At 46.9% G+C, this 21,846-nt stretch overlaps 1 protein-coding gene across 5 annotated transcripts in view; it reads left to right on the plus strand.

Moving 5' to 3' along the window:
- The window catches only part of EPN2 (epsin 2), a 104,333-nt gene that overhangs the window by 20,528 nt on the left and 61,959 nt on the right, over window positions 1–21,846 (plus strand). The window contains exon 1 of one of the 5 annotated variants that reach the window (XM_017854365.1): window positions 17,820–17,900. The exons of the other annotated variants lie outside the window; for them this stretch is intronic. The gene's annotated coding sequence lies outside the window, so the exon portion shown is untranslated. Of the gene's footprint in view, window positions 1–17,819; window positions 17,901–21,846 lie in introns of those variants that run through there. 5 annotated transcript variants of the gene reach the window in all.

Consider the following 21,846-nt stretch of genomic DNA (forward strand, 5'->3'; position numbering starts at 1 on the left):
TTTTTTTTTTTTTTGAGACAGGATCTTACTCTGTCACCCAGGCTGGAGTGCAGTGGTGTGACCATGGCTCACTGCAGCCTTGACTTCCTGGGCTCAGGGGATCTTCCCACCTCAGTCTCCTGAGTAGTTGGGGCTACAGGCCTGGCTAATTATATTATTTTGTAGAGACAATATTTTAGTATTGTCCAGGCTAGTCTTGAACTTCTAGGTTCAGGTGATCCCCCTGCCTCAGCCTCCCACAGTGCTGAGATTATAGGTATGAGCCACTGTGCCTGGCCAATAGTTGCCATTTTAATTTAACTTGTCATTGCTTAATTTGAAATATGGTGATGTGCTGCCTGGATCAAAAAGAAAATGTCACATGTGAGAGGGCAAGATGGTGATCTGCTCTTGACTCTGTTTATTGCAGTAAACACATTTTGAAAGAACTTGTAACATGTAACAGTCATGGTGGCTCATACATGTAGTCCCAGCACTTTGGGAGGCCGAGGCAGGATCACTTGAGGTCAGGAGTTTGAGACCAGCCTGTCTCTACTGAAAATACAAAAATTAGCCAGGTGTGGTGGCGCACACCTGTGGTCCCAGCTACTCAGGAGGCTGAGGCAGGAGAATCACTTGAACCCGGGAGGTGGAGGTAGCAGTGAGCCATGATCACACCACCGTACTCCACCCTGGACGACAGAGCAAGAATTTTGTCAGGAAAGACGGGGGGGGGGGGGAGGGGGGGGGGGGGGGGGGGGGGGGGGGGGGGGGGGGGGGGGAGGGGGAGAGAGAGAAGAGAGAGAGAGAAGAGAGAGGAAGGAGGGAGGAAGGAGAACTTATAACTGAAGTATAATAAATGTAACAGAGCTCACGCCTGTAATCCCAGCACTTTGGGAAGCCAAGGCCGTTGGATTACTTGAAGTCAGGAGTTTGAGACCAGCCTAGCCAACATGGTGAAACCCTGTTTCTACTAAAAATACAAAAATTAGCCAGGCGTGATGATGCACGCTTGTAATCCCAGTTACTTGGGAGGCTGAGGCAGGAGAATCCCTCGAATCCAGGAGGCGGAGGCTGTAGTGAGCTGAGATCGCACCACTGCACTCCAGCCTGGGGGACAGAGTGAGACTCTTGTCTCAAAAAATAAAATAAACATAACAAAACTGTACTATATATAATGTTAGTACATAAGGAACTTAAGAGACCTCTTCTGATTGTTTCTGGTAACCATTAGGCCTGCTTAACAGACTGGTAGTCTGATGGGCAAACCCCACCCTTCTTAGTCTTGGGAGGGCACTGCTCCAGGTTTGAGGATAAGTAGTGGCCTTTCTGAGCACTGGAATGGAGGTGGGTGATCAACAGCCTTTGGGACTTTGCCCCACTCCTGAGTTACAGGGACAGACTTCTGTTTTCATGAGAGTCATTGACAGAGGAGCTTGTTTTCCTGGATACCAAGTCAGTGCCTTTGTGTATGTACTTCAGTGACATAGGCAAAGAGTGCGTGTCTTATGTTTGCATTGTCCTCACAGCGTGTCCACTTTTCCACAGTGTGGAAAGTGAAGTGGATTTGGTGGTGTGTTTCCTGTGCAGGGCACTGGTTTCAGTTAAGAGTTTGTTTCCAGCTAGGAGTTAGAGGGCAGCCCCTAATGAGTGGCCAAGTGCTGACTGGTGGGCACCCTTCTCAAGGGCTACTTCTGTGGAACCGTGCTTTGAGAGATGCAGTAAAAAGTGGCCTGTGCCATGTCTTTGGTGGATATGGTCACAGTGTTGGGGTGCATACTCCGATGCATCATGCTGTATGTCTTCTTTTGGAGGGTGTAAGGGAGTCGTTTATCTCAGGTCTTAAGTCAAGGAGAATCTTCTCTGGTGAATCTGGTTTGTTTTTTATCTTGTGGACAGTGTGAATTCTCTGGCCACTAGGAAGCTCAGTTCATAGCCATCATTTCCCAGCTGTAATGTGACCTGCACTTTGGGTTCTAACCTGGCCTTCTGGCTCAACTCCTCCACCCCCTATTTCCTTATTGCTTGAGTTTCTTCATTTACTTTTTTTTTTTCTTATGTTCCCTGGATTTCTTTAACCCAGTGAGTCTCAACTTTGTACTTTAATCAGCATCCTCTGGGGAGAGTTTTTTTTTTTTTTTAAAGTGCCAGTGCTTGGCCCCCACCTCTTCTGTTTGATTGATTGGATTGATTTTTTTTTGAGACTGTCTTGCTCTGTTGCCCAGCTGGAGTGTGGTGGCTCACTCATAGCTCACTGCTGCCTCCAGCTCCTGGGCTCCAACAGTCCTCCCTCCTCAGCCTCCTGAGTAGTTGGGATTACAGACATGTTCAACCACATGTGGCTAATTATTTATTTATTTGTAGAGACAGTCTCATTTTGTTGCCCAGGCTGATCTTGAACTCCTAGCTTTAAGCAATCCTTCTGTCTTGGTCTCCCAAAATGTTGGTATTACAGACATGAGCCACTAAACCCAATCTTGCCTTTTTTTTTGTTTTGTTTTTCTTTTTAATTTTTTTTTTTGAGGCGGAGTCTCGCTCTGTTGCCCAGGCTGGAGTGCAGTGGTGCGATCTTGGCTCACTGCAAGCTCTGCCTCCTGGGTTCACGTCATTCTCCTGCCTCAGCCTCCTGAGTAGCTAGGATTACAGGCGCCCGCCACCATGCCCGGCTAATTTTTAGTCAAGACAGCGTTTCACCATGTTAGCCAGCATGATCTCGATCTCCTGACCTCGTGATTTGCCCACCTCTGCCTCCCAAAGTTCTGGGATTATAGGCATGAGCCACTGTGCCTGGCCCCAATCCCTCCTGTTTTAATTATTCTGGGATGGGGCCTGAGCAAAAATGTTTAGTCTAGAGTTCTCCAAAAGCTGGGCGTGATGGCCTGCACCCATTATCCCAGCTACTCAGGAGGCTGAGAGGGGAGAATTGTTTGAGACCAGAAGTTTGAGGCCTGTCTGGGCAACATAGCAGGACCCTGTCTTGAAAAAGAAAGAAGTTCCTTAAAGATTTGAATGTGTGGCCAGGTTTGCGAAATGCTGCTGTAGGTCATTTCATGTCTTTTTAGCTTCAAGGCAGGGATGAGTAATCAAAAAGGATGGAGTCTGGGAGGATAGCGGGACCAAAGCCTGGTGGTATGAGCTCAGAGAAGCCTTGTAAAGGGGATTATATAGTGTCCAGTGGTTTTTGGCTGGTGGCACCCAGTGGGAAAGCTCTGAGGGGCTCCTCTACTTGTCTAGAACCACAGGAGAGAGGCTCAGCTCCTGGACCAGGAGCCGAACAACTTAAAATTTAGCTGTGAAGTCCGTGGGCCTGTCTCATGGTGGCACAGCTTTGTAACAGGGTCTTCTGGGCCTTTCAGGACCCAGGTCCCACACTTGGAACCTGATTTATGCTTAATACCATTTGCTGTATATTGTGATTATAGAGAAGACTTGACAAATAAAGAGAACATTTAAAACATGGTCTTTGCAACTAATCTGGTCCTTCCTGTGCTTTAAAAAAGAAAAGAAAAAAATTCCCACTGTCCCTGCTTTAAAGAGAAACAAGAAATTACAAAAGAAAACACACACTTTGTTGATTTAAAAGAATATATTTTATTGGTAGAAGAAAATAGCAAGTAGCACAAGAAATTACTGTGTAATCTGATTGCAAAGTGTTGGGTAGATTTTAACATTTGAAGAAAAATGTTTCTTTAAACAAATGAAACCCTAATTTCTCCCTTCCCTCTCCAAAAAAACCCCTAGATTTTCATTTAGTTATTTTGTCTTTGAACAAAAATATTGCTTTTTCCCCGTTCTTTGCCTTTGCCCTCTGATAATCAGTAGTTTCCAAAGACTGTGTAAAAGTCAGGTCTACCAAAACAGAATATATACAACTTGGTGTTTGCAGGCTGCATTTCTTTTTTGTAGTAGGTCCCATGGAGATTGTTTAGAATGCCTGTTTTAATGGTCATCAGAGAAAATTCGGAAAATATCTCAAGTAGGATGGACCAAACTAGAACTTGACCTATAGCCTTAGGACCTATAGGTCAAGTCCTAGTTTGGTTTGTAATCGCTGTTAATATTTTGATTTATTTTCTTTCTCTCTCTCTCTTTTTTTTTTTTTTTTTGACACGGGGTCTCGCTGTCACTGAGGCTGGAATGCAATGGCGCGATCTTGGCTCACTGCAACCGCCGCCTCCCAGGTTCAGGTAATTCTCCTGCCTCCACCTCCTGAGTAGCTGGGACTACAGGCATGCACCACCATGCCTGGCTAATGTTTTGTATTTTTAGTAGAGACAGGGTTTTGCATGTTGGCCAGGCTGGTCTCAAATTCTTGACCTCAGGTGATCCACCTTCCTTAGCCTCCCAAAGTGCTGAGATTACAGGTGTGAGCCACCACACCCAGCCTGGTTTATTTTCTCTAAGTAGATTGTGTTTGTTTAGTCCTCAGGGGTCCTTATGGTCTCTGTAGCCATCATGGGATTGGGATGGCTCAGAGCTTTCCCTTGACTGGCTATGCTGGAAAGAGGTCAGCTGCACCCTGCGATTTGTTTTCTATTCAAGGAAACTTTTGGTCCCAGTCTCCCATGTTCCAGGTGGTAGGTGTCTGCAGCCCGTCAGAGGCTTTGGGAGGCCAGGAAGGAGCTGTCTGGTAGGGGAGAGGCTTTGCTGGACTGATAGGGTGTGTTAACCAGTTAGATGTGGGTGAGGGAAGAGGAATAAACACTGACTCAGGTGGCTGCTGGTGCTGGTGCTGATGCTGATGCTGAGACAGTGTGGAGGAGAAAATTGGTCTGGTGAGGAAGATGATTTCAGGGCTGGACAATGGGACCAAAAACTGCTAGCCCTGTGTGCACTTCAGAGGCTTCCAGAATGGGGCAGAGACACTTAATGCTCTGTGGGCTTCATTCTCCCCATCTATGATATAAATGAGAGAGTGGGACTAAGTGGTTGCCAGGTCCTTCCCAATGCCAGCATGCTTTGATTCTGTCTTTTAAGATTCTGCCATCCTGGATGAGAGTTGCATTCCTGTCGGCAGCTAGTTGGTTGTTTCTGAGCGTATTCTTCTCCCTTTGGTGACATTGGGTTGGGCTGACAATGGGAAATTGGCAGTGAGTGTCAGCATATTCTTTCCACACAGTTTATTGCCTCTCTTGTCAGGAGTTTTCAGAAGGGAAAACAGGCCAATTCCTCAGGAACTGTGTTTGCCTAAGACTTAACACCTAACTGTGATTTAACCTAGAGAGCTAGTCCAGGCTGTGGGTCTAGCCAGTGTCTAGTAATTTCCTTCTGGGGGCCCTTGGCATCAATGCTACATGTGGACAGTGTGGTTTGTGAGACCCTGTGAGCAGGGTTCCCACAGAGGGAAAGGTCTCTGGTTCTCTGTCCAGTGGTGTTAGGCCCACCTGACTGGTCGCACAGCCAACCCCAACCTTCCCACAAGACTGTAGCCATGGGGGTGAGACCGCTGTGTCAGTGAGTCTAGCCGAGGGCCCGCCACATGTGTGGCCCATACACACTGGAAGTCTGTATGTGTGTGCCACATCATATTACCAACTGGTAGATATTTAAGAAATCTAATTGATGGAATTAAAAGGCTACTGTGAAGGAATTTTTTTTCCGTTTGGAAGAAAAAAAAATCAGTTTATAATTTGGAATGGGGAAACAAATGTTACCTGCCTTAAAAGAAAAAATTCATTATATAACATAGTGGCTACTGAATCAAGATCTTGGAAATTTGTGATTTTTGAAAACCGCCCTGTAAGGCTCATGGAAATACAGTTTGGAATCTATTAGCTTCAGATGTTTCTCCTTTTGGTGATAGGGAAACATGGTTTTGCTGCTGTTTTTGTCAAATGTGAGAGCCGTAACTCGTTGATCTGGCATCTTTTGAGTGTTGGGTCTTTTTTTTTTTTTTTTTTTTTTTTGAGACGTAGTCTTGCTCTGTCACCCAGGCTGGAGTGCAGTGGCGTGGTCTTGGCTCACTGCAAGCTCCGCCTCCCAGGTTTGTGCCATTCTCCTGTCTCAGCCTCCCGAGTAGCTGGTACTACAGGCGCCCACCACCATGCCTGGCTAATTTTTTGTATTTTTAGTAGAGATGGGGTTTCACTGTGTTAGCCAGGATGGTCTCGATCTCCTGACCTTGTGATCTGCCCGCCTTGGCCTCCCAAAGTGCTGGGTTTACAGGCACGGGCCACCGCACCTGGCCGAGTATTGGGTCTTTAGGGGCCAAAACTTTTGATCTTTGCTTGTAGTTTTTGTTTTTTTCTCTTTTACACTCTCCGTGTTCCCTGATTAAGTGAAGGCCAGGCTTGCCTGGTTCCAGGGAAAAGGCCAAGGGTGCCTAGAGCAAGGTGGATGGGACTTTGTTTGCAGATGGTCCTTGAGAGAGCGACCCTTTGCTCCTAAATCCCCAGTGGAAGGGACAGACTTCTTTATCATGGGCATTCTGCTTTACTGCTTTGGTCTGCGGTCATTCTTCACTTGCTTTTCCCCATTTTGCTTGGAATGTGCTTCGCCTGTTGCGTACCCACCTCGTCTGCCCACTTGCACACTCCATGGCTGGCCTGAAAGCCCAGTCTGCTGTCCTGTGCCCTTAGACTTCCACTGTAGCATTATCATCTATTTCCATACTCCTTGTGGACTGTGCCACTGGAGCTGTTTGCAAACGGGGACCATCTGGTTGACCTCCATCCTTCAGCACCAGCCCAGTGCCTAGCAGGTAGCAGGAAAGCAGGAGCTGAGGAAAGGCTTGCTGCACAAGTGGATACCAGGAGCTCTGGTTCTTCCCTCCTTGAATCTGCTACCTTATGATGGGAGGGACACAGGGCTGTGCTGGATTTGGGCACGATGCTTTGGGCAGCCCATGGGAGAGGGCCAGGATGAAGGAAACCCAGACAGAGTGGGTAGCAGGCTGGATGGGGGCTTTGACAGTGGGGGAAGCATTAAAGGCCATCTGCATCCTTCCAAGTGTGAAGCTGGAGGGGCCTGGAAGAGAGTCACAGAAAGGAAGGGACAGACGTGGGAGGGTCCAGGGTCCCTGCCCTCCAGCTTCACAGGTCTTGGTACTGGGCTATTACACGGGTTGGTGGCGGAAGGACACAGGTGGACCTGGGCTGGTGGTCACTCCTGGGCTGCTCTTGGCACTGGCTTCTGAGACCTGTTGGCCAAAGGCTTTGGTGTGGCTCTGGTATTTTTTCTTTTTTATGAGAATGGAACTTTTTTTTTTTTTTTAATGAAATGCTCTTTTGAATAGGCAATACAGTCATTTCTAAAATGAAAATATGTTAAAATATATTTTAAGAAATTTTGCCCCTCACTCCTGATCTCATCTCTGTCCTCCCTACTCCCTGATAACCACCTGTAGCAGTTTGAATACCCTTCTAGTTTTTCTTAACGCAAGTACAAAAAACATAAATTGTATAGTGTTATTTTTCCCTTTTCAGTAAATGAAGGATAGCATTCTTCTGTGTGTACTGTTCTTCACCTTGTGCTTTTTTTTAACTTATTGTAAAGATTTTTCTGTATCAGTGCATAGAGAATGGTTGTCATTCTCTTTCAGCTGTGTTGTACTGTTAAGTTGTCCCTGTTTGAATGCTTACACCTGTGGTAAGGCGCCTGGCTGTTTCCAGCTTACCGTTTCATGACATGCCGGCAACAGTTGTCTCACGTGCGCATCGTTTCCCACATTGCAGTAGTCCTGCAGGGTGGCGTCCCACAGGGACATTCCTGAGTCAAAGAAGAAACACAGTTGTAACTTTGACAGATTTTGCCCAGTTGCCCTCTACAGGGGTTGTTCCATGTTGCACTCCCACCAGCAGTGTTGATGCCTGATTCCCCACGGCCTTGCCAACGCAAGGTGTAGTCAGATGCTTGGAGTTTTGCCAGCCTGACGTTTGTAAGTAATATCTCAGTATAGTTTTAATTTGTATTTTTCTGAAGAGGAGCTGATCATGTTGTTGTATGTTTAAGGACCATTTATAGTTTTCTGTGGACAGTTCTTTGATTTTTCTCTTGGGTTACTGGTTTTTTCTCAATTTCTGTGAGCTGTGTTTTATATTTTTGGAAGGTTAGTTCGTTGTCTTATGAGTTATAAATTTTTTTCAGGCTAGGAATTATTCTGATCTAGGCAGAGTCTTTAAATAATTCCATTCCTCCCCTTCCCTCTGCCCAATCTCCTTAAATTTAAAGATTCGGACAGTGGCTTTGGGACAGAACCACACCTTTGGCTTCCTTCCAGGATTTAAGTTAATTGGCCTTAGACACATTTTCAGTATGAGCTTACGATAGTGTAGATGTATTTGAGTTGTATCAGGGTGGGCTACATGATGTGAGAACAGCCAAACCCCTCTCACCTCAGTGGCCTAACAGCAGAGGCTCATTTCTTTTTCATGCTGCATGTCCAGTGTATGTGGTCAGGAGACTTCACTCATCATAGCCACTCATGAACCCAGGATGATGGGGGCACAAGACTTTTGTTTTGTTTTGTTAACAGTTTTATTGGCTGGGCATGGTGCCTCACGCCTATAATCCCAGGACTTTGGGAGGCCAAGGTGGGTGGATCACTTGAGGTCAGGAGTTCGAGACCAGCCTGGCCAGCATGGTGAAACCCATCTCTACTGAAAATACAAAAATTAGCTGGGCATGGTGGCGCATGCCTGTAGTCCAGGCTGTTTGGGAGGCTGAGGCAGGAGAGTTGCTTGAACCCAGGAGGCGGAGGTTGCAGTGAGCTGAGATCGCGCCACTGCACTCCAGCCTGAGTGACAGAGTGAGACTCTGTCTCAAACAAAATAGACCAGGCGCAGTGGCTCATGCCTGCCATCCCAGCACTTTGGGAGGCCGAGGCGGGCGGATCACCTGAGGTTGGGAGTTCAAGACCAGCCTGGCCAACATGGAGAAACCCTGTCTCTACTAAAAATAAAAAATTAGCTGGGCATGGTGGTGCATGCCTGTAATTCCAGCTACTCAGGAGGCTGAGGCAAGAGAATCGCTTGGACCCAGGAGGTGGAGGTTGCTGTGAGCCGAGATCATGCCATTGCACTCCAGCTGGGCAACGGGCGCGTTTAAACTCCATCTCAAAAACAAAACAAAACAAAAGCAGTTTTGTTGATATATAATTTATTTGCCATGCAATAAAGTTCACCATCAGCATAATCTTATTTTAGAACATTTTATTATCCCCAAAAGCAACCCTGTACCCATTAAGCAATCATTTCCGCTCCCATTCTCCCCAGACCCTGGCAACTATCAGTCTGCTTTCTGTCTTTATGGATTTGCCTGTTCTGAACATTCCACATAAATGGAGTCACACAGTATGTGGGCTTTTGTGTTTGGCTTCTTACATTCAGTGTAATGTTGTCAAGGTTTATCCATGTAGTAGAGTGGACTAGAACTTCCTTTTTAAGGCTGAATAATATTCCATTGTGTGGATAGATCACATGTTGTTGATCCATTCATCAGTTGGATAAAGTTGTTTCCAGTCTTTGGCGGTCGTGAGTAACACAGCTGTGAACATGGTACACTAGCCCCTGTGTAGACATGCTTTCCTGTGTCTGGATAGATAAGGAGGCTCCATCCTGACATAGGCACCCACTGTCACCGCCACAGGGAATGTGGCACCTGTCTTTTACTGTTCAGCAGAGAGTGACACACATCATTTCTATCTCATCTCTTTGCAGTGCCATGGCTGACTTCAGAGGAGGTGGGAAAATGCCCTTTTGTCATAGGTCTAGAAGTGGGTGAACTGGAAATACTTGGTGGCTGGAATCAGTACTATAGAAGAGAAATGGACATCCCTGGGGCCCAGGAGAGTGATTTTGTTTGAACAAGTCACTCCGGAAAGCGTCCATTAATAAGGAGGGAGTTCCAGGATAGAAATTACATGGGTTGGCCTTGAAAGCTGGTTGGTGGAAAAACCTCACATCTTCCAAGGAGTGTCTTAGATGGATATGATGATATTGGAACAGAGAAGGGCAACCACATAGAAGTAATATTAAGTAGAACGGAGGTTTAGGATTGAGCACTTCTGAGTTTCGCAGGAGGCACTGTGGCCCAGAGCTTCATCCCAGCTCTGTGATTTGCTATATGTTACCCTCTCTCTTGTGCAATGCCTCCCTTGCAAAAGTGCAGCAAGATCAGTGCTCTGAAACCCCTGGGTCAGTGCCTGGCACATGGTAGGCACTCAGTAAATTACAGCTATCACCTTGGTGTATTTGACCAGCAGCAGCTGAGTCTGCAGTCACTGAGTCACCAGACCTGGCCTTCCTGAGGCCTTGGGCTTATGTTTTCCTTATGAGGCATAAATGTGCTTAAGAACATCCCTGTTTTCTTGGCCTGGTCATGTGGTGGCTGAAGGAAAGAGGGGGCTGGAGCGAGGAGTGGGGTTAGGGGCACAGCTGTGGCCAGTGTATATTTGGAGGGCAAGTAAACAGTTCTTCCTTGGCCTCGGCACAAGTTTCTAAAGTAGAGTAATTTCTGAGTATAGGAGTAGCTGGGGAGATCTGCACATGCACTCAGTTGTCAGTGCTGGAAACGGGCCCCTTTATTATTATTTTTCTAAACAAAGCAGGACAATGGCAGTATAAACATTGTTTGAACAAAAAGCATTTGGCCAATGGAGATAAAACCAAAAGGAAAATAACAACTTTGATTTCCGTTTGGTTTTTGTGTTTTGACATTTGGTAGCATACTTGCTAATCTTTTAGGAATTAAAAAAATTATATGGTATGTGAACTCCAGTTTGTTTATGCTATTAAATTTAGTGCGAAGTAGACTCAAAAATTCCCCTCCTGTTGGGATGTCATCTTGCTCCCATTTTTGTTTTTCTTTGAGAGGCATGGTCAAAGGACTAGTGGGACCTGATGAAGGCCCATCAAAATCATGTGAGGCATGTGGAGAAACCTGTAGTAAAGCAGAAAGTGCAACCTTATTTCCTCTCATGTTCCTTATCTTGCTGATCCTCGCAGGCTGCCATTTCCATTTTACAAATGAGGAAACTAAACTGAGATTCAGTGAGGTGACTAAAAGGTGCTGGGTAGAGCAGTGATCTTTTCATTCCACCAGGTAGTTATTTTAAAACTTACCAATATTCATAGGCCATGTTTTATGTTCAGTGAGGGCATTTGTGGTTTGGTAAGGGTATAGAGAGGATCAGAGAGCTTGGAGGAAGGGAGAGAGAAAGGGGGGAGTGTGTGAGCAGGTGGGGCTGGACTCGGTGCCCTGTGGAGTCATTCATTCTTGCAGCAGATGTGTGCCAGGCACTGTGCCAGGCCCAGCATGCAGCAGCAAGGAGACAGTCAGAGTCTCTGTCCCTTGAGAGCCTGTAGTCCAGAGGTCGTGGGAGGAAGGAAGGAGGGTGGAGGGAAAGCCGGAAGCCCAGGCGAGCTCCAAGGCCTCTGGCTCAGTCAGCTGGGCAGCAGGTGGTGGATCCTGGGCAGAGCATCCCTGGAGGGAAGGAGAAGGGGGCAGGTGTGGAGTTGGGGATGGTGGGTTCAGTTTTGTCCTGAAACTGGAGGGGAATGTGGCATGGTGCAGAGGTGTGTACCAGTGACCAAGAAGGTATAGTGGCCAGGCATGGTGGCTCACACTTGCAATCTCAGCACTTTGGGAGGCCAAGACAGGAGGATTGCTTGAGCCCAGGAGTTTGAGACCAGCCTGGCCAACATAGGAAGACCCCATCTCTGCAAAAAATAATAAGCCGGGCTTGGTGGTGCACACCTGTACTTAGGAGACTGAGGTAAGAGAATCACTTGTGCCTGGGAGGTCCAGGCTGTAATCAGCTATGACTGTGCTACTGTACTCCATCATGGGTGACAGCGAGACCCTGTTTCAGGAAAAAAAAAAAAAAAAAGAATGTCTAGGAAGTTACATGTGGTCTCACACAAAGGTGTCTGAACTATTTGTTGGTGGTCATCAGAAGGAGGAGGCACTTCCCAAAGCATGCACTGCTCTGCATGGGGCAGAAAAGCATGACCTCTTCATTCTCTGCTTCCCTGGCACTGGATGGTTCTCTTGTGTCCCCCGCTGCTGTAGGCCCTTTCTTGGACTTGGCCGATGGCTATTTGCCTCCTCCTTAATTGCATTCTTGTCCCCATCTTCCTCTGCTCTCTCTCTCCCTTGGTCCTCTCACATGCTCCTCTGAGATGAACTTGTTGGCCACAGTGCCCCTCCTGAGCCCTGGTCCTAGGCACCAGCTGCCACTAGGCCATTTTCATTCTCCAGGCCTGCCCTGTCAGCACCTCCAGCCATGTTTGTTTGAAGTAAAAGTGAATATGCTGCCTCCTGCCTTCGTTTGGAACCTCTCCACCTTCCCTTTCTGTTAAGGGTGCCTCCATCCTCCTGGCTATTCAGCCCCTTCTACCCCACCCACACTGACATTTGGTTGTCAGGGTTTATGTTCCCACTCTGTGTTTATGTCCATCGCCTGCCTTTCCCATTCCCCCGCAGCTGGATTCAGGCTCTGGACTCTGCTCATCATGTTGTGTAGCTTCTCAGTCATCTGTCTATCTTCCTCCTCCCGCCTCTGCCCTAATCCTTTCTCCCACTGCTGCTTGATCAAGATTCAAAAATACCATCCTGACAATGTGAGTTCCCTGCGCCAAACAAAAATAAAAAATCAACTTTAGTAACTTTGCCTTCCCCAGTATTTCCCAAAATAATTTTAAGTGGCATACAGCTGAATGTTCTTAGTTTTAATCTTTGTCTTAGAAATGCCGTAGTATTTTGGCACTTCCTGAAAAGGTTAAACGTGTAGTTACCATATGACCTATCAGCTTCACTCCTCAGTATTTACCCAGGAGAACTGAAAACTTATCCACACAAACACTACATAAATGGACATCTCAGCATTATGAATATGAATATATGAATTTCTTCATGGCACAATAGTCAAAAAAAATTAGAAACAACCCAAATGTCCATCAACTGATGAATGGGTAAACAAAATGTGGTCCATCTATACAATGGAATATTAGTTAGCCATAAAAAGTAATAGAATACTGGTGCATAATGCAACATGGATGAACCTTGAAAACACTGAACCTGCTGGGCGTGGTGGCTCAAGCCTGTAATCTCAGCACTTTGGGAGGCTGAGGCGGGCGGATCACGAGGTCAGGAGATCGAGACCATCCTGGCTAACACAGTGAAACCCTGTCTCTACTGAAAATACAAAAAAATTAGCCAGGTGTGGTGGCGGTCGCCTGTAGTCCCAGCTACTCAGGAGGCTGAGGCAGGAGAATGGCATGAACCCGGGAGGCAGAGATTGCAGTGAGCTGAGATCGTGCCACTGCACTCCAACCTGGGCAACAGAGCAAGACTCTGTCTCAAAAAAAAAAAAAAGAAAGAAAAGACTGAACCTTTCACATAAGTGAAAGAAGCCAGACACAAAAGTTCATATATGGTTTCATTTATATGAAATGTCCAGAGTAGGCAAATCTATAGAGAGTAGATTTATCATTGCCAGGGGCTGGGGGTGAGGACATGGGTAGTGACCACTAATGGATATGGGGCTTATTTTTGGAGTGTTGAAAATGTTTTAGAATAATAGTGAAATAGTGATGATTGCACAACATTGTAAATGTACTAAAAAAAAACCCTGCTGAATTGTATACTTTAAGATAGTGAATTTAATGCTATGTGAATTATATCTCAATAGAAACAAAACATAAAGATCCCCCTATATGCTATAGCAGTAATACCTGATTTTATATATGTTACTGAAAATGAGTATTTGAATTTAAAAGTAAATTGATATGAAGAAAAATAGGAAGCAAACAATAGAGCAGCCTTTTTTTTTTTTAAGACTGAGTTCCACTCTGTCGCCCAGGCTGGAGTGCAGTGGCGCAATCTCAGCTCACTACAACCTCCGCCTCCCGAATTCAAGCGATTCTCCTGCCTTAGCCTTCTGAGAAGCTGGGATTACAGGCACGCACTACCACGCCTGGCTAATTTTTGTATTTTTAGTAGAGACGGGATTTCACCATGTTGGTCAGGCTGGTCTCAAACTCCTGACCTCGTGATCCGCCCACCTCAGCCTCCCAAAGTGCTGGGATTACAGGCATGAGCCACCGGGCCCGGCTGAGAAGCTTTTATAGTAAGAATTGAATGAATGGACTAATTCCCGGGACAGTGCTTGCACATAGTGGGTGCTCTCTGTTAGTCATTATTACTATTGGGAGGAGATGGCAAAAATCTTGAAGGTGAACAACCCAAGTTGGCAAGTGCAGATTCCTTGTGTGCCTAGTGAGGCCCTGTTGGTGCAGCCTCAGCCTGCTGCAGCCTCTGCATTCCCAGCTACCTTAGTGGCAGGCATCTCCCACTGAGGGCTCTCACTCTGCCCGCAGAGGCCTCCTCTTCCATACTCAGGCACTCATCCGTCTCATTCGTCATTGCAGTGCCCTTGATGGCCCCCAGTTTTGTCCTCGTCTTCTCAGGAGCTGCCTGGAGCACCCAGTTTGGAGTCGTTTTGTTGCTCCCCCAGTCTAGACAGGATGCCACATCTGTGCTTGTCCAGATCCCCTGTGGCTGCTGGCATGGGGATCTGGACACACAGTGAGTGTGTGAAAAATACTTGTCAAACCGGTGTCAACTAAACTATGAATACATCTTTTTTTTTTGAGGCAGGGTCTTGCTCTGTCGTCCAGGTTGAAGTGGCATGATCATGGCTCACTGCAGCCTCAAACTCCTGGGCTCAAGTAATCCTCCATCTCCGTCTCCCACTCCCAGAAGTGTTGGGATTATAGGCATGAACCACCACACGTGGCCTTAATACATCTTTGTAATGACAAAATGATGTTATAAATTAGGCAAAATACTTGAAAATATATTGCAGAGAGAATTTGTATATCCTGTGAATGAGCTGTTCTGGGAACAGACTCTAGAAAAGCTGGCCCTTGTGTCCCAGGGGACATGCATGGCTATAGAAGCACTTTTCACAGTAGCAAAAACCTGGAAATAACCCAGATGTCCATGGACAGAAACACGGGTAAGCACATTGTTCAGTATTGGCATGATCACATGGCACACAGTGGTGACAGTGGGTGAGTGGCAGCTAGCTTTGCATAGCAGTAGAGAGAACTTCAGAAGCAGTATAGAATGCCACAGGCGGCCTGGGGGAAGACGGCATACTGTTCAGTTTTACTAGTGTGCAATACAATTATGTTCTTTTTTAAAAAGTGAGGGACTGAAAACCCAGTCCCAGGGCTGTTTGCCTTGCGAGTCAAGGAGGTGGGGAGAGGGAAGTGAGGGGGAGCCAGGTGGCTGGACATGGTGGTCATGTTCCAGGCCTTGAGGGAGCTGTGGAGTCATGGGGACTCATTTTGTTTGTCCTCACGTGTGGTTTGCACATATTCTCTTATATGTACCTAATGTTACATAATAAAACATTTAAGAAGACAGAGGAACAACAAGAAAACATTAGGGCTGGCTCATGCCTTTTGTGGGGTAGACTCTGACATTTAAGAGTTAGGAAGGAACATTTCCTCCTAATGTATCCAGTCAGTGTTGCACAGTAAATAAAACACTGGGAATGTTTCCAGCAGAGGAGGAAAGAGGGAAGTAGTATTTTTACTCTGCACCAAAAAAGGAAGTTTACCTTTCAACATGAAGAGACTTTTTTTCCTGAGTGGTATTTCAGATGACAACAGCTATTTCAAAGGAACAGTGCAGATTTCTCAGGGTGTTAAAGTCAGTGTGACTGATTTAGTAGAAGACACTGTTAATAGCCAAAGAGACATCATTTCTTAAGGATGTGAGTTCTGAAGAACACGTTTTTAAGAATAGTTTTAGAGTCTCTGTTGTTATTTTGGACTTCGACCCTGACTGACTCCATTGTATTGCCAGTGTGTAGAACTTTCCACATTTCAAGGTAAAAGTTTGTTTGAATAGCGTTAAAGCCTCTTCCCTTTTGCTGGCTGCACTGAAGGGAGCTGGGAATGTCAGGTTCTATCCTGGCTTAGCACTGAACGGCTCTGGGTCCTGGCATCTGCACATGGTTGACTTCCAAGGCCCTCCTAGCTGTAGCATCTTTGCTCCTGCTCGCTTGACTTGGTGAGAGGCTGGGGAAAGAATCTCTTACGGCTCACAGAACATGAGGTCGGAAAACAGTTGTTTCCATGCTGTCTTTTGGCCTCAAACATCTAGACAAGAGGTACCTTTCTAGGCCTGCAGATTCAGCAAAGGAAAGTTTCTTGTTCTCACGATTTTGAGCACTGAATTTGTCTAAAGCTACAAAGAATGAGAATAAGAATAGGGATGAAGAGGATGGGATCAGAAGTCAGAGTCTGAGAGCAAATCCTAGTCACACCAGTTGCTGGTAGTGCGGCCTTGGGTCAGTTACTTAGCTTCTCTTTACCTTACTTTCCTCCTCTGTAAGATATGAATAAGAAGAATCACTCCTCTATAGGATTGTTACGAAGATTCAATCAGTGGACACATGTGACCTGCTCAGTTAGTATTCACTAGCCTCTTTTAGAGAGCCTCTTCTGTTTCTTACTGCTCTTTTAATTCTGTTCTGTTACTAGTATCAAAGAACCATCTGAAACTTTGCTTGGAAATGCCAGCTGTAGAGGAGAAGAACAAGCAAGATTGGTGATGGTTTTAAACAGGTTGTGTGTATAGTCTGGAGAGAGATGCTTGTAGTAGACAATGCCACCCACTCTTCTGGTAGGTGATTCCCACCCAGTGTCTTCTCATGGGGATGCTTCTGTGGGCTTTCATCTCCTGCCGAGCTGTCCTCAATAACCTGCTGAGAAACATCCCTGTAGACATATGCACCTTGGCAGGACATGGGAAAGGAGGCAGGTATTTGGACACCTCTTATTTGCCAGTCCTACTCTTACCAACCCTCACAGCCACGCTGAGCAGCACCTGTTACCTCCATTTGAGAGGTGTGGAAACAGAGGCTCAGGAAAGCTCAGCTTGCCTCAGACCATGCAGCTGGAAAGGCAGGACATAATCCCTGTGGCCGGAGTGAGAACCACATATTTCAGCCCTAGGCTGCTGCCCAGGCTCCTGGTGTTGCTCCTGAGTCCAGCTGTAAGAGGCATCCAGTGGATTCTCAGGCCCCGTGGTGCCGGGGCTTTGGCAGGTGCTGGTTCGTGTGGAGCATGTGTTAAGCACCGGTAGGGCTGTTCCTGTTCCCAGGCAGTTTATTGTTAGGCAGACAATACAGCAGCTGCCCTTTAACTCAAGAGATGGAGACCAAAAGGGAAACAGGAACTGGGAGAACAGCCTCAAGGTGTGAACTCTGGCAGTCTCTGAGTGGCGAGATAATGGGTATCTTTAACAATGTTCTTGTTTTTTGCTTCTGTGTCACATGGAAGGTGTTTGTTGAGGGTTCAGTGTGTGCCAGGCACTCTTCTAGACAGTGGCAAAGAGACAGGCTGGGCCCTGCTCTCAGAGGGGTGGTGTGGGGGCAGGAGAGAAACAGATAAAACAGGCATGTAAGAAATGTCAGATAGAGGAGGGGCCCTGTTCCAGAAGACAGCTGGTGACATTGATAGAGAGTGCCTGATGGGTTCTGAGGAGGCCATGCGATCTGAGTGACAAGGAGCCAGTCTAGTGACAGATAGAGGACAGATGCTAGGTGGGGGAAATGGCAGGTGGGTAGAGTGCAAGGCAGGAGCCGGTTCCGGTCATAGGGAAAGTGACCAGAAACGAGAGTGCAGCATGTGAGTGACACATAAAGAGTTAACCCCTCAGGGCCCACCTCTGGGATGAAGGGGCTCATCCTTTGAGCTTCAGCTGAGGTGAGCCTGCTCTTGTGGTCTCTTAAGACCCTGGCTCACCACCCATCTCACAGTACTGCTCAGATGAGGCTCAGCGGACATCAACCATCAATGCCACCAGTCTCTGCAAGTAACTACCTCCGAAATCTGCCTTGTTCCTCCCAAGCTGCTGTGGGAAGTCAGGTGTGACCTCCTGGAGGCACAGATGGGAGGGCAGAGGTGAGCAAACCGCTTGTTTTTCTTGCAGCTGTGGTCTTGCACTTGTACATGCACAGTGTAAAAATACTTGTTCTTTGGCCAGCCTCTGGAGCTCTCTTTGAGAAAATACTTTACGTCACTACTGTGCCTGAAACCAGAAGTCAGCAGGCCCTGCCTGAGGGGATCCACTGCCCCTCCTTCCACACTCTCGCAGGCTCCTCGTGAGATGGCTGGCTACAGCCTAGCAGTTAGCACCACCACATCCACCAGCCAGGTCTAAATTAAGCACGAGATCATGGGAATGTAGATTTTCCCATGCAGCTCTGCATGTTTTTCAGATGTCTCAAGCTGGAAAATTATACTGATCAAATGGTAATCCATAGCTCGGCCTGTCTTGTGCGGTGGGGCTGAGTAGCCATTAAAGGCTCCCGTTCGCTGTGTCCAGTCTCCGGTTGACTTCATTGTCTCCCATCAGCCAGTGTTTTCTCTAGCAGAGCCACAGTGTGTTAGAAACGGGGAGTCTCTGCCTAAGTAAGGATCACAGCGGCCATCCTCAGGGGAGGGAAGGGTTCTGAAGGCTGCTTTTCACATTTCCAAAGCCTGAAGGGAAGTGCTACTTTTTTGCCCACAGGCTAACAAAAACATGTGCTGCTTGGCTGTGGCTGGGATTCCACTCCCTCAGTTGGTGACCTATGGCTGGGCTGATCGGAGGCTTGGGTTTCTCATAACACCATGGAGATGGCAAGGAATTGAATCACTGGTCAGAATGGGGGCCTTTGGGACTGAAGGGTTTGGGGTGAGCATCTGGTTTTAGAAGCAAGGACCCTGGGTACTGGCGTCTTGGTGCCACAGCGCGGTCACAGCATTGACCCTGGGCCCCTGGATTCCCATCTCCTCTCTCTGCCACATCACGTTATTTGCATTTTGGCATGATTTTTAAAAGAATGCTGTTCATAATTTGGTTATTTGTAAGACTGCTTTGAGGAATAGAAGAGGTAGGGGAGCATTCAGGAATTCTCATATGCCTTTATGAAGTGTTGCTGTCTGCCCTTTGTGCAGTCACAGTGTTTGATCCTGTACACTGAGGGGGAGGTACAACTGCTTGCCATATCCCTGTTTTCCTGGATTGGCAGGAACAGCCAAAACCAGGTCTCCAGACCCCATCTTTTCTTCACACAGTCTTTAGAAAGACTGCATTTCCCCACCTGCCTGTGTAGTCTGCACTCAAAAGCTGCTCCTCCCAGAGACTAAATAGTAGGGGCATGTTGATAAGAAATTAAATTCCTTGTATATGTTTTGATACTTGATTTCTGCTTTTAGAAAATTAAGTACATATCAAGTTCTAGGAGGCCAAGTGACATCTAATTTGAGCTCTGCTGTATCTGTTTCAGTGACTCTCAGATCCTGGGAGAAGCTGCCTAGTTGGCTTCTTGAGGGAGGACCTCCTACTCCCCGGGAGGGTGGCGTGGATCAGCTTAGGGGTTGGTTCTTCCTATGCAGTCAGCCCTTCCTGGCTCCCTCCTGGCAGTAGGTTAACTGACACCTGCAGGGATCTTTCTTCCTTAGAAGCAAGTGCCAGGGGAGACAAGTAAGCACATGGGCAGTTTACCTTTTCCTGCTCCACCATCTAGAAGTCAAGTCTGAAATGTTTGTTTTTCTTCAAAATTCTTTAAGTATGTGAGTGTAAAGGTTTTTTTAGCCCACTTTTTGGAGACTGATAAATTTTTTATTAAAAAAAAAAAAAACTATTCATTTTTAGACAGGGTCTTGCTAGGTTGCCTAGGCTAGATTTGAACTCCTGGGCTCAAGTGATCCTCCTGCCTCAGCCTTCTGAGTAGCTGGGACTACAAGAGTGTAGCACCCTGCCCAGCTGATATAAAATTTGATTTCTCTAACCAACAAGAGGCCACCTTCAGTTAGTGAAGATGATGAAGATGATGTCTCACTGTTTTTCTGGTATGAGGGAAATAAAGGATTTTTTTCTTTTCATTTCTCTACGGGATGAGCAACAGTTATTAGACTTTAAGTTATTGCCAGCATGGCTGAAACATAGTTATAATAGTCTTTTCTCTTTTGGCTGAAATGATGACTGTTGAAAAGAATGTGGCACTGTCCATATTGTCCTAACTGGCCTGTTGTCTTCCGGAGAGCCCGTGTGGTTTGGTCAAGTGATCTGTGGTCTCAGTTACCCCAACTGGGCCTCCTTGTAATGATCGTTGTACTCTTTTGTCCAGTAGGAAGATGGAGATGTATCCTCACTCATGGACTGTACCTCAGGAAAGATAAAGCCAGTGAATTGAGGATTGTGGAGTATTGCACACGTTCAAGTGTCCTGCAGTGGACACCATGACACTGACTTCAGCATGCCTAGAAATCACCATGGGGGCTTGTTAAGAGAGTGGCAGCCCCTTAGCTCTGCCCCCAGAATGACTGGGTTTTTGAACAGACTCCCAGGAAGTTCTGATATATCTGGTTGATGGACCACACTGATGGAACACTGTGGGAAAGGTGGGGTGTACCCCTTTCCCAAGCATTCTCTGTCATCTGCTTTTAGAAAAACAAAGTACACGTAGAAACATAGGAGGCTGCCAGACATACATAGGTGGAGCTGCCATCTGAGGTGAAGATGTTCAGGTCAATTAATTCACCCATATTTATTGATTGGGACTGGGTTTTCTTTTTTTTTCTTTTCTTTTCTTTTTTTTTTTTTTTTTGAGATGGAGTCTCGCTCTGCCCGCCCAGGCTGGAGTTCAGTGGCGTGATCTCGGCTCACTGCAAGCTCCTCCTCCCGGGTTCACGCCATTCTCCTGCCCAGCCTCCCAAGTAGCTGGGACTACAGGCGCCCACCACCATGCCCGGCTAATTTTTTTGTATTTTTAGTAGAGACGGGGTTTCACCGTGTTAGCCAGGATGGTCTCCATCTCCTGACCTCGTGATCTGCCCGCCTCGGCCTCCCAAAGTGCTGGGATTACAGGCGTGAGCCACCGCACCTGGCCTGGGACTGGGTTTTCACAATGTTGATTGACCTGTGATCGTTAGGTTTGGGGAGGGCAGTGGAGAGACAGCTCCTTGACAGCCGAGCTTGATCTTCAGTGATGGCTGCTGAAAAGCCACTCCCCATAGTTTCCTTAGGGACTTGATATAGACCCCAACTGAAAGGTGAGCATCTTTCTGTCAGCACACGATCAGCCACACCTTGGTGGCACAGAGGCACGGGGTACAGAGATGTGTGCCTTCACCACAGACCCACCTGTGCTATTTGGAACTGTGAAAAGCCTCTGTCTCTCATAATAGGGAACTCTAGATTTGCAAAGAATTTCCCCACCCAGCTCTTCAAGCCTTTGGAGCACATTTTTATGGAATACTTCTTACCTCCTGGGGCATAACCCTAGCCTTGGAATTGTTTTTTTCCGGTTTTGTTCTGTTTGCTGTTTTGTTTAGTTTCTTTCCAGTCTCTACTCTCATTTGAATTCTGTGTTTTCAGCTATGCCAGAAATTTTTCCCCTAGCTTGTCCCCTGCATGTATGACGATCCAGCTGTTATTTTATCGTTCCTGTCATGAGTCACTCTCAACAAAGAGCAGATGTTCCCAGACGTTGGTTGGGGGTGCCTCATTCACAGGGAGTGCCGAGCCCTCCTGGGAAGGATGCGGTTCTTCCTTGGTTGGTCTGGGTCACCTGTGGCTGGGGAGAGCCTGGCTGATGTCTCTGCACTCCTACTTGAGGCCCTATTGGAGGTTCAGGGACGGGCCCATGCTCTGTCCTTTTGTTGTTTGGCTGTTGCTGCCTTTCTACCTCTGGTTCTCTCAGGTGCTTCGTGCACAGGGTTTGCAGTTGGAGGTGTCAAAAGCACACGTTGCTGTAGGTTACAGCGTGAGAATTCCAGGGGATAAATGGCTTCATGCACAGGTAGACCTAGAGGTACAGACCACATGCTGTTATGTCTTGTGCCTTCTCCTGTCCTTGGC

Source organism: Rhinopithecus bieti, unplaced genomic scaffold, assembly GCF_001698545.2.
Source record: "Rhinopithecus bieti isolate Rb0 unplaced genomic scaffold, ASM169854v2 scaffold_39385, whole genome shotgun sequence".
NCBI classification, from domain to species: Eukaryota; Metazoa; Chordata; class Mammalia; order Primates; family Cercopithecidae; genus Rhinopithecus; species Rhinopithecus bieti.